The sequence below is a fragment of the Centroberyx gerrardi genome, chromosome 15 (genome assembly GCF_048128805.1).
Source record: "Centroberyx gerrardi isolate f3 chromosome 15, fCenGer3.hap1.cur.20231027, whole genome shotgun sequence".
Taxonomy (NCBI): Eukaryota; Metazoa; Chordata; class Actinopteri; order Beryciformes; family Berycidae; genus Centroberyx; species Centroberyx gerrardi.
The window spans coordinates 14915749-14929073 of NC_136011.1; positions in this window are offsets into that span (position 1 = coordinate 14915749).

Consider the following 13325-nt stretch of genomic DNA (forward strand, 5'->3'; position numbering starts at 1 on the left):
GGACCACAGACAGCTCCACAATGGAGACTGTGTGTGCCCTCTGAATGACAGACCTGTCCCTACAAGCTACAAGGAACCCCCACCCTGTCACACGCACACACACACACACACACACACAACTGGATAACAGGTTTTGCATCATCTCTTTTGGAAGCAGCGTTCCATGGTTTATTATGTAGACAGCGATGAGGAGGGATTATTGCGATCAAACTCCAGATTATTGAGCAAGAATGTCTGCGCTGGAAGCCACATAGCAACGATGATAACAGGCTCTCGCTGCTTTTTTGTGCTGCCTTTATGATAAGTCGCTTTTTATCACACGTAGGATGCGGAGGAGGTCTGCTTAGCTATATAGTGAAAAGCTGATGAGAAAGCTTGTTTGCATTCCCTTTCATCCTTCAGTGATTTACCTGTTTTCAGTATTTTGTGTGTGTGTGTGTGTGTGTGTGTGTGTGTGTGTGTGTGTGTGTGTGCATATACTGTATGTGTGTGTTTCCATGTGTTCACGGTAAACAGGCAGACTACCTGACATATGGATAAATCAGGTCCTAACTCATCACCTGGGACTCTTAATGTTCACTGATAAGGAGACACTCCGCTAAATAATGACTGTGTTTGCATAATTTTCCCATCCTGTTGAGAGAAAAACACATTATGAGACGCATTCAATTTCCATCTCCGGAACCACTGAAAGAGTAAATCATTATATGATATAATGACTCGCGTGTTAATAGAGAACCAATGAAAATTCAAATGAATAGTAGCCTTTCTGCGCATATTACTTACTTGTTTGTATAATTTTATCTACTTAATCTCTATGTGCATCTAATGTGCTGTGTGCACGTACGTGTGTGTGTGTGTGTGTGTGTGTGTGTGTGTGTATTTGCAGTGTGTTGGAGGGGCCAGCCTGCTGTCCTCTCCTCTATGAGATTTACTGCAAACAGCCCTGTGAGAGAGTACACATGCTCTGCCCAGTCTCAGCACTGCACCCTGACAATTACTGCTATATATACCACTCCAAATGAGAGCCATGAACCGGCGTGATTATAGGGTGGAGCAGTAGCAAAGAAGAGGGAGAGATGGGGAAAACGAAGAGGCGAGCTGAGAGGGAAGGGGAGAGAGAGAGAACGAGAGAGGGAGAGAGAGAGAGAGAGAGAGAGGGAACACTGGGGGATATACTGTATAAGGGTTAGTGATGGAGGAGCTACTGTACGGTTACTGTATATTGTTCCATTCACATTCTTCATAGATCATATTTTATATGACAGGCTTCATTTTAGACTGAATAGCATCAATTTCAAATAGTGAAGTGGGGGAGATGGGATTAGAGGGATGAGAGACAGAGCAGGAGATGAACAGCATCATCTTGACCTTTTTCTGTGTGAAAAAAAAGTGAAGATGACCTCTATCTGTTTCCACTCAGAAGAGATTGAGACAACCCTCCTCCCTCCTCTCTTTCAGTTTTCTATAAATTACATAGCAGCAAAGCTATAAATGTAAGAATATTGCACATGGTTCGTGGTACAATAGAATTTAGTAAAGAAATGCTGCCCTCTTCTGGGAGTGAAAGGAACAATACGGATGGAAAATGGATGGAGGCAGAATGAGAGCATTTTCAGCAATGAAGGGAAGAGTGAGACGGATAGCAGTTCCTCACCAAAAGTGCAGTCTAAGATTTATAAGCTAGTGTACAGATCTCCTTCATGTAGGCTATAGATTGTCCACAGTTGTATTAGAGGAGAGGAAGTTGCAATAATAGAGTGAGCAGAGAGAGACGGGTGACAGTTCGTCATAGTGGGATAGAGAAAGCTGAAGGCCTGACATGGACGCAGACATTGGAAAAGAGAATTATGTTTGACACAAACATCACTCACGGTAGATGAAGAGACTGAGGCTATCTGCAAAGTGCGCTCTCTCAGCCCCCCATGCCTCTTTCCTTCACTCGTCTCTCACTTTCCCAATGGCTGTGTAACACTGGGCCTGTCACTTCAGCTGAGTCACAGCCTGCTGTCAGTCAGCGGGCCGTCCCTCGCTGTGCGGTCACCTCATCCCGGCTGCCTGGTCGAATCCGCCTATAGAGAGGCAGCGCACAGTCAAAGAAATATTGATAACACAGGGACTAGATGTCGGTGTGGAAATACCTATATACATATGATGTATTGAACTGTAGGATATAATGGATACGGGGTGTTACAGAGCTGAGACCCTGGTGACGACCCTTCCACTAAACAGATCAGTCTGCCTTTTGGGTCACAGAGCCTGTCGCAGACGAGGCAAACTGGGAAGCATATAGTGGAGAAATGGCTGTTCTTTTTACTCTCCCCCATGTGTGAAAGCCATCCCTGTGGGGGGAAAGCAGCAGGATCACATTAACTATGGACCAGTTTTCATCGTACAGAAACCCACGCTCCGCCTCACTCCAGCGGCTCGCATAATTGGAAGCATCTTGGCATGAAGATAGAGTCAAGGTGGCATATCAATGGGCGCGTACTCCAAGGGCATGCAGATAAGAAAAGGCTGCTTCTCTTAACAGGTCGTGTCCATGATAGGGTCACTGGCCCCACCTAAAGAGACAGCAGGCTGGGTGTTGACTCACATACAAATAGCTATAGCGGATCAGCGGTGTGCAGCCTTGTAATGCGATTCACTCCCAGTGGCACTCATCCCTAACACCAACAAGCAAACAGTTTTGTTACCGAGACACGTTTCATTCTGTATGCATGTATAGCAGCGGGACGGTCTTTTGTGAATTCCTGCTGCTCGGATTAAAAAAACATGACTTTTACACTGTCTGCAGGCAACATGGCAACATGACTGAGAATCCACTTATGTATGATCAGTTTTGCCCTGTCTTTTCAAGAGGTGATTGTATTGCTCTTTGTTGTTGCATGACACCAACATTAGAGCTGATTCTGCCCCCAACCCACCCCCTCCTCTCTCCCTAGTGCAGAGGGATATATATAATATTCAGTCCTGCACAGTGTAATTTCTCATATGAGTTCCAGAGATCGCAATAAAAATGGTCAGTTCCTCACTCTCCCACCCACTCCTCCTGTCTGGGCCAAGCATCCTCCATCTCCCCACTTCTCCCCATCCTGCAACAGTATCTACTCTGCTGTACGCCACTCCAGAGGGGGGAGAGGAAAGAAGGACTTCTCCGCCTCCGCACAAATAAAACTGTGTGCCAAGCCGCATTAACCCTGCATCCTTATCGCCTTTTTGACTTGCGACATTTTATGAGCGGGAGCTGTCAGCCCCCTCAGACTCCAACAAGAAGAGGAGGTCTGCTTTATGCCCTGCTGCATCGCTGGCACCACTGTTTACTAGACACCATTATTATTTAACTGCATGTACAGTGAGAAAGGTCACATTTAGGACTTTTCAGTTTATCGAATCTCATTATATGACAGATATAATGTAGCTCTAATGTAGTCCTGGGGTTAGGAGGTAAGTAAAACTGAGTGAGGCTGTGGTGAGGATACACACCACATATACACGTACACAAAGCTGGGTTGTATAAACACCTGGTTGGGGCAGGATCTGGCCTCTGCCAGCCTAAACCAGCTCACTGGACTCTGCTGGAGGTTCTGCCTACCCAAACACTGGTCTGGACTGGCTGAATAACTGAAATAGGTCAAGTGTTTATGCTTACTGTAGAGGAGAAAATTGCTCAACTCCAGGCCAAGAATGTGACACTGCATATTTCCATAAATACCTAATAAAAGCTTTAAAATAGTGTGAAAACATCTGATTTTAAAACCAAATAGCCGATGGCATGTGGTAAATTGGTCAGTATACTCTACCAGGGCAAACTTATTTCATGCTGCGAAATTTACAGTATAAATATTTGGTCCAATAATTTTTGCTTTTCAGTATTCATATAGCGTTGCCTCAACTCTAGATATATTTATTTAGCAATAATATTGCTCGAGCTCGCCCTCCACTACAGCATTAGGGTATGCAAAACCTCATAAACATGTTGTGGCTTTGGCCCCTTGTGAGTTCAATAGCAGTAACTTTATTCTGCTTCACTAATCATAATAATTACAGATATTACAGTAGCCTTGCTAATTACTGTAGTGCAGTAGCTCTATCCTTTAATGGATGCTTAAACAAACAGATTTCAGATAAGTTTGGAAAGAAAACTAATTTATGGCTGCTGAGGGGAGATCAATCAGGTGAGGGGGTGGGGGGCGGCAGGGTGTCGCAGGGTGGGGCTTGGTAATTAATACAGAATGCAGTAAGAGATGGAACCAGGCTCTTCCTCTTTTCAATTCTCCTTCCCTTTCATCCCTACACCCCTCCTTCTCTCCCTGCCTTCGCCACATTATTTATCTGTGCTGTCACACTGTTGTTGTGATTATGGATGTCATACAGCCATAAAGCGCTCTACGATCAATAGGCCTGAAATTAAACCAAAAAATGAATTTCCGCAGTGCCGGCCACATGCACTCGTGAGCAGGAATTACCTAGCTGGAGAATGGCTGATTACCCCACTGAGGAGACAGAGACAGAAACACAGGAGGAGAGAGGAGCTGCATGACTGGAGCTGGCAGAACAGGACTGAGGCAGAGTGCTTGATTGGTAGTTGGTGCAATGAAAAGCACTGTTTCTGCTTTTCTGCAGCTATACACTGGGGGGACACAGATCGAGCCAACTGTTTAACCAAAGTTAATGTCTCCTGTTAAGTGACATTTCATATAACCAAGAAACTGACCCGTGCATTGAAAGACATTTCGGGTTATTAGCTCATATTGCTATTTTACAGCATCAAGCCCACATTAGATGTTTTGTGTAGGATGCATTGCTAAATGACTGTAATGTAATGCAACAGTCTAGCCATATGACACAGGCCAACTAAGAAGATGATGTAGCAATTTCTCCCAGGCGGGGATCAATACACTATTAAGCATGATGAGATGAAACAGTGTTCATTATTCCTATCGTGAGGTCAGATGGAGAAGCCTATAGCTACACTGGGAGACCTTGGTCAAATGGTAAGACCTCCACTGATGCACAGCTTCACTTTAATTAAAAGAAGATGTAAAGTTGAAGAGAAAGCTCATAAGAGTGCTGTAGAGAGGAGAACAGGACAGGTTTGTTAGAAGGGTGAATTTAAGGTGTAGAGTTTTGTTACTGATGCGTCCTTGATAGAACTGGATCCTGTGTTCTGTGACTATGAAATGTCAGTTTCACGCTTCAAACTGCTTAACAATCATAGCCTGTTTGGAAAGCCACAGGCGCAATATTAACCTCTGCAGCCCTTTCTGCCTTACCAGTGTATTTCCTTATTGTTGCCCACCTCCAGGTATGCTGATATTGACATGTGTTGTTTATACTAGAGATAGAGCGGGAAAGGGATGATTGCTGAGATCGGCTCATGCTTATGAAAGTCCACCTGTAGTTCCCACCGACCCTCCAGCATCTGCCTCCGCCTGCTTCCCCTCTGCGCATCCCTCCACCGGAGATGGACACGTCCCGTTGTTTCTCGCTGTTTCCCCTCTCCCACATTTCGAATCGATTTCCTATTAATGCGAGAGCGTCAGAGAGGGAGGGTGACAGGGGCTGAGGTGGCTGCAGCTGCTTGACAGGCTTCTTCATCTCCTAACAGGAAGTTTGGTTTACATCAGCCGCGGGGCGGGAACTGTCACCAGGGGAGCTGAGGGATAATGGGCCAGATTGATGCTTTCTTCCCCTCCTCTCCGCATGGACCAAGTTTTAAGAAGTTGACCGCTGATCTCAGGTCTTTTTCGGGTTGTTCCCTGTATGGGTCATGACTAGGGTTTGGAGACAGAAAGCTGATACAAGATCTGTGCTCCAGGGGAATTTAAGTATATCATTTGTCCATAAGATGAGCAGTGAAACCTGAGCATGAATTCAAACACAGCCATTGTTCCATTTACTGTTTAGCATTTATATAACATGATCAAGTACGGCACTTTGTAAAAAATAATTTCTTAAACTTTCCTTTCCCCTAACTGACCTGTCAAGACAACTTTAATTTATCACAATTCCTCCAAAGAGCCTGGTGCTGGGCAATAACCACAGTTTGATTTCACATCAATTTGACAAATCCTCAGGGAATTTTAAAACAGTCTTTGAGCGAATAATGGCCTGACACATTCGATTTGCCGTTTAGACATGACTCAAGTCTGACGTCTGATAAAGTGGGTTAGAGCTTCTGGGTTTGAAAAGGAACGTCATGTTCTCTGTCACTTATGTCACTGCGGTAAGGTGCCAATAAAAGGTTAGCGTTTTGAACACAGTAAGGGCAGAGGTATCCGGAAGCGAATTGTGTGTTACAACACATTCAGCAGGACTGTCTCTGCCTTCAGCTCTGACCCAGCTACAACAAAAAATCATAAAAACTTCATGTGATTCATGTTTCGCAGTTCTACTCAAAGCATACAAAAGAGAAAAGTTCCTTCCAATGATTCACACTTCTGTGGAGCTGAATTAAACAGATTTCTGGGAAAGCACACCTCACATTTAACAGCATCCATATCATGGATCTGTTTAAGTTTTATGGTGACTGTGCCCATCAACAGTACTTTCTGTTATAAGCCATCACACTTTTAGTCTGCTTTCCTACTTTCCTTCCTTTCTGTTTCTTTTTCTATCGCTCTCCATCCCTCCTCTCCCCTTCTCACTCCCATCTGTGTGCGCATCGCAGTGACTGAACTCATTCTCAACTATTTATTTGCTTTATTTCCTGAGATCAGCTATAAAGAACAAACACTATTAAGCCAGCCAATCAATAAGGGAACATCAGCGCTGTTAGGCCCCCCCTCTCCACAAAATAGATTTATACCCTGAGCCTGGGCAACATAAATCACATATTCATACATTAAATTAAAAATGTGATTGATAGCGATGCAGAGAGTGTGTACAAAACCTCATGATGTAAAAAAAGATTAAATATTAGTTGGGGACTGCGGAGGGTGAACAGAAAGCAAACATTGTTTTTCAAGTGTAATTCTTCCCAGCGCTGTGAGGATGTCCTAGTCTAGGGGATGAGTGGTTGCTGTGGGGAAACTGATGCTTGATTCAAATGTAGCCACAGCTGCAGATCATCATGGTGATAATTATCAGGGTCTAAAGCCATAGATTCAATGTGACTAAAAGGTTTTCACGGTAGGAGCACCGCAATGAGATTCTTGCTGTGAGGACGGCTAAATGGACAAGTCTGGGTCCAAGAAAGATTCATTGGGACCTGAAGGAGCTGGTCAACTTCCAACCTCTATCCTCCTCCTCCTCTTCCTCCTCCGCATGTCATTCTGTGAGGTGAACTGAGTGTGGAGAAACAGGTTCGTTCACAAAGTGACACTTAATGGGATATATACAGATTGTGTCATGCATTACAGGGCCCAGTGGTTATGGGAGCATTCCAGGGAGAGAGGCAGAGAAATATGGGAGCATCCATCAGTGGCTTGGCCAGAGTCGAATAGGTACAGGGAAAAGAGAAAGGTGTGTGTGTAATGTGTGTGTGTGTGTGTGTGTGTGTGGAGGGGTGTGGGGGGTCTCTCTGCCAAGGACATTTAAGAGAGCTGTCAGGGGAGGGTGATCTATGAAGGACCCCGTCGGCTAAACCTATGTGCCAGCGTGTGTGTGTGTGTGTGTGTGTGTGTGTGTGTGTGTGTTGGGGAGGAGCATAAGCGCAGTCACACCAACACATGCTGCAACACATGCACTCACACCCTGGAGGCAGAAGTGCAGTAGAGCTGTCACATTGCACAGTTCAAAGATCAGTGCCCTTGCTCATCCACAGAGAAAATCAAATGTATTTATTTTGAGCATGAGATACAAAGCAAGAGGGTACACATTAACAGATGAAGAGTTCTACTACAAAACGCTATGCATTCATTTTGGAAAAAAACCCATTACATTACGTTTATCATTCAATATTTCTTAAATATAGAGGATCATGTCTGTACAAATTTTGTCATTTTGTCAGGCAAGAACTTAAGCCGCCTACTATCATTTATAAAGTACCATATTTTGTTTAAATTTTTTGTTACCACCCATTTTCTAAGAGTGAGTCTCCCTCTTTTTCAAATGGTGGAGATCTCATTTTGCAACACTAATCTTCAGACACCCCGTGCCTCTCCAGCAGCACTCTCTGTCTCCAGTGTTCCATGCAGGTTGTAGTCAAGTCATTTCTAATAACATTAATCCAGGGAGCAGTGTTGTACTCAAGCCCAACTCAAGTCCCAGTTGATGAATTGTGACTCAACTCTGACTTGAATGTTGATGACCCAGACTTGGACTCGGACTTGCACTGAGGACTTGAACATGGGACTCGATCACCTCAAACATGGGTACACATCTTAAATTTGTACCTGATCATCTGGTTGGTTAGCAATATAAGCCTACATGTAGACAATTTACCTACAGCACAACCACTGATAGGATGATGTAACATATCAGTGAGTGTGTGGTGCCTGAGAGTGAGAACGTCGCTAGTCATGTGACAGATGAAGATGGCTCCACCATGTATTTTGAGCTTCGCTTACATGGATTTTACATTAACTGGTTTGAAAAGTAGTGCCAAATGTAAAATGTGTTAAAGGACAATTGAGGAAAAGACTGTTCTAGCATGGATTACTTGAACTCAAACTGGTACTGAGGAGTTGAGACCTTGGTGACTTGGACTTGGACTGAGATTTGAACATTGAGGACTTTGGACTCAATGGTTTGGGGATGGATTTTCTTCAAATTCTTCTATTAGAATGAATCTCATTAACCAATAAATAGCAGTTTCACTTTATATTTTAAATTGCTTGCTGTCGAAGCAAATTAACCCCAACTCTGCTCCAGGAACTCAACTGTTCCTCAGCTGTGCGTATCTTCCTGAGGCCGCCCAGCAGCAGCAGCAGCAGCAGTGGAGCAGTGACAGTGGAGCAGTGACAGTCAGGCCCTGTAGATAGCCAGCAGGCCTGTTAGCCAAAGGAGTGAGAGGCAGGCAACACCCTGCCAGGTGGACGCAGCGCGGGGACCATTACTAAAGCTTAATGATATGAGAAGTGTTCTCCCATCCACCGCGGCGGGGATTCATCATGATGCTGTAGCGCTATACATCTTTCAGCAGCGCTTAAAGAGGAAAGGGGACATTTCTTCATGGTGTAGTAAAACCAGGGATCCCCTCCTCCTCCTCCTCCTTCCCCTTTCTTCCCTTGAGCTTTATACATTCTTCATCTCCGGTTAAAGAAGCTCTATTTTAAGATTATTGCGTCTGCGGAGGGAGGGGGGCACGACCTTGGCGATGAGTGAGGGTGAAGTAAGGTGGCGAGAAGCGTGCAAGTGCATGAGTGTGTGTGTATGTGTGTGTGTGTGGTTGTGCGTGGGTGTGTGTGTGCGTACAGCAATTCCCATAGCTGCTGGGGCCGCAGACAGTCACAAACCACAACATCGTGTCTGGGATTTGTCCCAGCGTGCCCCAGGGGAAGGAATACAATTCACTCTCCGGCTCAAAGTCACTCTATACACTGTCATTGGCTTCAGCTGAGTGCCGATAGATGTCTCTTTGCCCCCTCATAAATAAAAACACTCGGGTCTCAGCTGCTAGAGACGGTAGATCAGCGAGTAAATAGCCGGAGGTATCATGCTCTGCAGTATGTCAAGCTCCGGCACATTTTCCCTTTCTCTAATCATTCACATTTTGTGACGGTGTCAGAGAGCGCCGCAACCTGTAAATCAAATGGGGCAGATAAACTGCAACAGATGGACAATCAAATAAGTGAAGGGAGCGGGTGACTTCATATGTTTTTCTTAATTTTATAGCCTGGAGCCAATATGCAATAATCGTAACTGTTTGTTAAACACGGATGGAAAAGCTTGCTATTTCTATCCTATTATTTGCATTGTTTGACTCCCTGCCACCTGCCTGGGGATTTACAACAGTAGATCACAGACAATAACAGTAAAGACAGAAGTGCACTGGTTTATGACTTCAGCACTTTCTGTTTGAAGTGTTCCAGCACCAGTGAGTTTAAATTATGGTGGGAGACGTCCTTGGGATGTGAACATCTCATTTCACCAAGCTGTGTGCACACGCGCACACACAAACGCATGCGCACACACTCACACACGCACACACACACACACACACGCGCACGCACACACACACACACACACACACACACACACACACACCACACACATCTCATTTCATTGGGGGTCTCAGGGAGGCTAGGGTCAGTGGAGCATGACAAAGGAATTATACATCTGGCAGCAGAAAACCTGCGAACCCACACACACACACGCACACACACACACACCCACCCACACACACACACACACACACACACACACACACGCACACACACACAGACTTGTGACTGCTATCAGACAGAATGTTAACTTTTTATGCATCACTCTGAAGAATGATTTAATTCTTTTGAGGATGACTGTCATTGATGCTAACTCGTGCCGCTAGTTTATCCCTTACTGAAAGCTAAAACAACCTCTCCTAAAATTACAGATAATGTAATAAAGGCAATTTTAATAGCTCCCACATTCACTTATACGTGTGTGTTTAATTACTTTAAATACTTTCTTTTGACAATTTACTGTATGTTGATGCTTCATTCAAATTATTGATACATCAAAATCTCATTATCACCATAAATTCTTGGCCAGAATATAGATACTTATGTGCAACTGATAAATAGAGATAGGGGGTGACTCCACAACCATTACTGATGATTTAAAACAACACTCTAAACGAGAGGTTTCCAACCTTTACCCGTTAGACCACACACACCTCCATAAAGGTTTCGGGTTTTTTGTTTTAGGTGGGGAGATAACAGTGTGGAGCCTGAAACTTCTGATGAGAATAGTCATTCTTATACATTCTCTCCCGGTGTTAACTTCTTCTCTGTTAACTGATAGGGAAATTAATCTATTCCTAATTTTGTTATTAACCTCCCTTGAAACCACTCAAGGACCTCTGGGAGTCTGTGGACCCCTGGCTGACAAGTACAGCTCTAACTTACATAAGATAAACACAAATCATGTTAAAAACAACAACAACACATGGCATATTTCCATTTTGGACGCATGTGGATGGGACTGGAGTCAGAGCATCCCAGCTGAACCGAGAAAGCATCGCATCCTCATCCCAGCTGCACCCCAATGCAATATTATAATCGGCACCTGGGGACACGCCCACCCCCGGCTTCCCACCTCTGCCATTGGCTACCTGTTTAAATATTCAGTAAGGTGTCGGGCGATTGGCTCAAATCTTACACAAGTGATTTCATAAAGCAAATCTTTTGGAAGTTGTGTAAAGGGAATAAGTGGGAAAAACCCCTGAGATAACTGCTGCTTATACCGCTGCACAATTAGTAGCTGACTCTCTCTCCCTCTCTCTCCCTCTCGCGCTCTCTCTCTTTCTCATCCGCTGGAGGATTTGGACTTTCCGAGCGTCTCTTTATCTGTGAGTACCTGAGTTTGTTTGATGCTGCGCTCCTGTGGGTTTGGGATAACTATAGCGCTGCGCTGGGATCTGCCAAAAAAAAAAAAAAAAGAGCCTATAGAAAGTTGATCTCCATCCTCTTTTGAACGCAACTCTCCCGTCCGAGCAAGTCCCAGGTCCCGACTAAGAGGCTGGTTTATCAGTTTTCAATCAGATAGCTCGTAACAGGCTACTCTACTTTCCGCGCCTAGAATAAACTGCCACGGATGAAGTGCTACTTCACACAGAAAGTGGATTTCCAAAGTCAAATTGCTGATGCGCATACAGTGAAAGAGGAGATGACTGCAGTATTTTTCTTTTTTCTTTCTAAAAAATATTATGGGTGCTATTTTTCTGGTTGTTTTTTCACTGCTGTTCTTCATTGTTTTTCATTGATTGTTTTTTTTTTATCTTCAGATTTTTGGATTTAATCTAAATTAATGTCTCTTTGGAGAGATGTAAAGAGCTAAATTAAATAGGTTAATATGAAATAATAATTAATTAATTAATATATAGTTAATGTAATTATCATTAATTGAAAAAGCAAAGAGTCAATATGCAGGTGAAGTACTGTTTGAATGATAGTGCAAGGTGACCTCTCCAAGTTTCCACAATAAAACCCTATAACTTTCAAAATGGTTTTCATAATGAAATGTAAAATCCTATAAACTGTGATGAGGCAATCTGCAGTAATGGTTTGATCAGTGCTGTGTTGAGAAGCAGATGAGGCATTATAGCCAGTAGTTGTGTGATATATCTCTGCTGGGATGAGGTGTTGCATTGTGGTCAGTGTCATGGCAAATGATTGATGAATTAAGCCCAGCATTAGTGGGAATTGTTGTTGATTGCTTAGAGTTACTGCTAAGTGGAACTCACTGGGACTGCTACAGTACTTCTATTGTATGAGTGTATAGGGATATATGTGTGTTTGTGTGTGTGTGCGTCTGTGTGTGTGTGTGTGTGTGCGTGTGCGTGTTCCGCAGTGAGGGTGTCCTTCACAGGGAAGGGGCTCTAGAAGCGTGTTTTGAAACTGAAGATGCTGCTGTTGCTGGGTCTTTGTCGCAGTCTTATCAAGATCAGAGCTGGGCATGAACGCTCCAGAAAGCACATGCTGATGTTGCACGCTGTGGTAATGGCCTCTTTATGCCAACATAAATAACCAAATCGAAAACATCTCTCAGCTTCGCACAACATTTTTCCAGGCCCATTTCATGGTGTCTGACTGTTTTATAATAGCATATTGAAAGAGGCAGACCTCCATCTTACAACAAAGTGAGCACGGCTTTCACTACAAATTCCTTTATTTGATGCTTTCTTATTCTTAGCGGGGCTGGTGCTTTGCCCCGTGAATGTTACACACTAAAACCTCAATGACTCCAGGAAAAGTCACATTGTAACTTTACTTGCCTCCTGAAGTGGGGTGTCTTGGTTTTAGTGTTTTACTGCAGTGAATGCGGGGCATGACTATGTCCTTGAGTGGATAATGTACTACCCCACCATTTTATCAGGCCAATCCCCAACGGTTTCAAGCACTCATCTATCCTTTTCTTGCCTCCCTCTTTCATCTAGTTATTACTTTGTACGGCTGAATTACTGGGGTCCTTTTACCTCCTCTGTTTTCACACTGGTGTTGAAAGAGGAGACAGCAGAAGGAGAAGCAGTGGTATAATAGTGAGATAAGCCTGCTGTCCTGGTGCAATACCACGGGGTAAAAGCCCTGTCCTGTGTTTTATCATCAAAACTTTGCAGGGTGAGTGATCTTTACAGTTCAGCTGCTCACCTGTGAGGTTGGAAGTAGAAACTGCAGCCACCTTCCACATAACAGTATTTGTTTTTATCCTCTAATTTTCTGTCCGGGTACATCCTCAAA